At 41.8% G+C, this 3,601-nt stretch overlaps 1 long non-coding RNA gene and 1 other non-coding gene across 2 annotated transcripts; both read left to right on the top strand.

Moving 5' to 3' along the window:
* Positions 1–6: 6 nt before the first annotated feature.
* On the top strand, positions 7–1,974 carry LOC134471286 (uncharacterized). Its single transcript, XR_010040589.1, has 2 exons — positions 7–435; positions 1,089–1,974. It is a non-coding gene; the product is annotated as an uncharacterized LOC134471286 (long non-coding RNA).
* Positions 1,241–1,376, top strand: LOC111756078 (small nucleolar RNA SNORA2/SNORA34 family). Its single transcript, XR_002790575.1, has one exon. It is a non-coding gene; the product is annotated as a small nucleolar RNA SNORA2/SNORA34 family (small nucleolar RNA).
* Positions 1,975–3,601: the final 1,627 nt, after the last annotated feature.

Raw genomic sequence — 3,601 nt, 5'->3', positions numbered from 1 at the left:
CCTTTGACCCGCCCTCCTCTCGCGTCTGGAGCCTGCGAACCGGAACAGCCAATCTCAGCACTCAGTACAGAGACTCCTCCAATACGCAACCGCCTCTGGGGGAAAAGCCCGCCCTCTGCGTCGTTTTGACCTATGGAAGGCCGGATCTACTTAGGCTCATCTTTACCCACCTTCGGGGTTAACGCTTGCTTCGGGTTTTGCTGGCGAGTGGGGGTCGTGAGAGGGCGGGTGGTCTTAGGCTGGCGCTGCGCGGAGCTGCGCAGAGTGGGCGGCGTGGGGCGCGCTGTCCTCGCGCGCAGGCTGCGTCAAGAATCAGGCGCTCATTCATTCGTTTCGTGAGCGCGCGCGCCGCTGCTGGGAAGCGGTGCTAGCCTTGCACTGGGCGTCTGTTCCTATTCGCGTCTAAACCCGGGGTGACCTGGGACCACTGAACAGGTGCGGCCGACAGCTCGGCAGCGCCAGGCGAGCTCTTCGCCCGGGGTTGGGGACAGTTTTAGAGGGGCTTAGCGCTGTCTTCCTGTGATATTTTATGTTTATTGACTTACGTGTGTGGAACCGTGCTTGCGTCCCTGGGATGAAGCCAAGTTGGTTGTGATATATGCTTTTTGTAATGATTTGTTGCACTCTGTTTGCAGGTGTTTTGTTGAAGACTTTTACATGTACGCTGTGGCCTGTAGTTTTCTTTTTTTTGTTAAGTACTTGTCTGATTTTGGTATCATAGTAATGTTTCCAGGAATGAGTTTAATATTATGGTAAAGCTTCCAGAAATGAGTTAGCTGCATTCCTTTTCTTTCTGGTAGAATTCAGTGGTGGAAGCATCAGTTTGTCTTTGTTGTTAGAGTTTTTATTACTGCTTCTATTTCGTTGCCTGTTATTGGTCTGTTCAGAGTTTTTATATCGTTTAGGTTCAATTTTGGTAGTTTACATGTGTCTAGGCATTTGTACATTTCTCCTTGAGTTCTGCAATTTATTGAAATACACGTTTTCAAAATGGTTTCTAATCATCTTGATTTTCTGAATGCCAGTTGTGATTTTTGCCTTTTTCATTTCTAATTGCATTGATACTGTTTTTTTCTTTCCTATTTTAGTAAATTCAGGTAAGGATTGATTGATTGATTGATTTTGGTACCAGGGATCGAACTCATGACCTTGCTTGCCAGGCAGGTGCTTTTATTGCTGACCTAAATCTTCGGCCAGGGATTTATTTTTATCTTGTTGATTGTTTCAAAAACTAACTCTTCTGGCCCTGAATCAAAGCCGGCAACTTCCTGACACTGTTGGTTTAAAGCAGGAGCCTAAAGAGATGTCTTTCTATAGTCTGTTGGCCATTTCAGAATTCGGCAGTGAAATGATCAATTCCTTAGAAAGAAACAGCTTGAAGCAACCTCCGCCCCAGGAGCGACTGTGAGCGTGGAAGGCTACTGAGGTCCAGGACAGGAGCCACCAGTGTTTACTGGGACCTGGAGCTCCGTGAAACCAAGCAATCCCTCTCTCCCCTGGTGAGCAGCTGTGAGTGTGGCAGGCTCCAGCGGGAGCTGCTGGCATTTACTGGCACCCGAGCCATGCTGGGACCTGGAGCTCTGGGAAACCAAGCAACCCCTCCCCCGCTGCCTGTTTCGTTTTGTTGAACTTCAATATACATGAAAGTATGGACAACTATTTTGAAGAGAATGAGAGACTCTACGACAGCCATTAGTGACTTCCCTATTGTTTGATTTTGAAGACCTAAAACGCCTTCCTCAACTGTTCAGATCAGTTTTATACTATGTTGTTTTGTATGAATTCTCTGTATGAAAAGACCTGGACAACTATTTGGAAGAAAACAAGAGACAATATGATAGATAGTGAAGATCTCAAGTTGTCTAGCTTTGAAATTTATATCTCTTACATTGCTTTTTTATGTCCTGTTTTGTTGGGTTTAATTTTACCCCCCTTAAAATAAAATAAAATAAAATAAAGTAACTCTTTGGTTCATTGATCCTGCATGTTTCTTTTTGGTCTCAGTTTCATTAATTTCCGGTCTGATCTTTGTAGTATCCTTCCTTCTATTAATTTGGATTGCTCTTATTTTTTCTAGGAATCTATCATTAGGTTATTTGAGGTTGCTCAATTCTTGAAATGTGGTCATGAACAGCTATAAAGTTCCCTCTGAGAGCTGTTTCGTTGTGTCTCATAGGTTTTGGCATGTTGTGCTACCATTGTCAGTTGATTGATTGATTGAACTTTTTATTTCTTCCCTGTTTTTCTGTGATCCTTTGATTATTCAGTAATGTATTGTTTAGTATCCATGTGTTTGTGTAATTTCTGTGATTTCTTTTGCTGTTGATTGCTAGCTTCATTATAATATGATTCAGTAGTATCCATGGGTTATTTCTCTTCTGTTTACTTAAGCATGCTTTATAGGGTTATGATACAGTCTATTTTAGAAAAACTTCTGTGTGTCGCTGAGAATAATTTGTATTGTTGTTGGGTGAAACACTTTAGATGTCTGTTCAGTGTTATGCTTTAACTCTGATATTTGGTTGCTAATTTTTTGTTTGGATGACATAAGTATGGGAGCAAGGTGTTGAGGATCCCCTGACTATGATTATATTGGTGTCTTTCTGTCCTTTTATGTACAGTGGTTTTTGTTTTGTGAAGTTGGTTCATCAGCATTTCACCCACAGATATTTGCAGTTGTTATCTCTTCCAGTTGAATTGTTCAGTATGTAGTGGTGATTTTTATCTCTTCTAATCAGTTTTGGCTTGAAGTCTGATGACTGTAAGTTACTTCTGCTTGCTTTTGGGCTCTGGTTACATGGGGTATATTTTCCATCCTTTCACCTATAATCTGCGAGCTTCTTTATGTGTCTGTGTCTCCTGATGGTTTTATATGTTTGTTTTTTTGTGTGTGTTTTGATCCAATCTGCCAATCTGTGTCTTTTGATTGCAGAGTTGACATTAAGAGTTATTATTGTATTTACTGAATTCTATCCTGCATTATTTTTCCAGTGCTGATTTCTTTTTTTCTTTCTGTTTAACAACTCTTCCATTCAGATTCCTTGATGCATTGACAAAATACTTGACACCCACAACTTAAAGAAAGGAAGTTTTATTTTGGCTTACGGTTTGTAGAGGTTTCAGTCCATAATCTACCAGCTTCAAGGTTGGACACCATTGGAGAGGAGCACAGCAGAGGAGAAGCTGCTCTTGGAATAATGGTAGGGAAGCAGAGGTAGTGAAGGGAAGTTTGGGGATGAAACAAATTCTTTCAGGCCATGCCCCAGTGAGCTACCTGTTCCAACCAGATCCTACCTCCTAATAGCAAGTCAGCTATAAAAGCTCATTAGTGGACTAATCTGCTATTGATCATCACACTCCCATGATCCAATTACCTCCCCAGATCCCTACCTATAAGCAAATGAGGATGGGACATTTAGATATAAAACATACCATTCCACCCATGACCCCCAAACACTCTTGTGCATCCCTTTACGCTAAATCCGTTTAGTCCATCTCTTAAGAGTTGCCAAAGTTCTAACAGTTTGAGCATTACTGAAAAATTCAAATCCAAAGTCTCCTTTGAGACTCAAATTCCTACCTGTTGAGCTCCTGTAAAAAT

This window comes from Cavia porcellus, unplaced genomic scaffold, assembly GCF_034190915.1.
Source record: "Cavia porcellus strain 051 isolate PalLab524CR breed Dunkin Hartley unplaced genomic scaffold, mCavPor4.1 scaffold_18, whole genome shotgun sequence".
Classification (NCBI taxonomy): Eukaryota; Metazoa; Chordata; class Mammalia; order Rodentia; family Caviidae; genus Cavia; species Cavia porcellus.
Note: the sequence above shows the minus strand (reverse complement) of the source record. Positions and strands in the feature narration are given on the sequence as shown.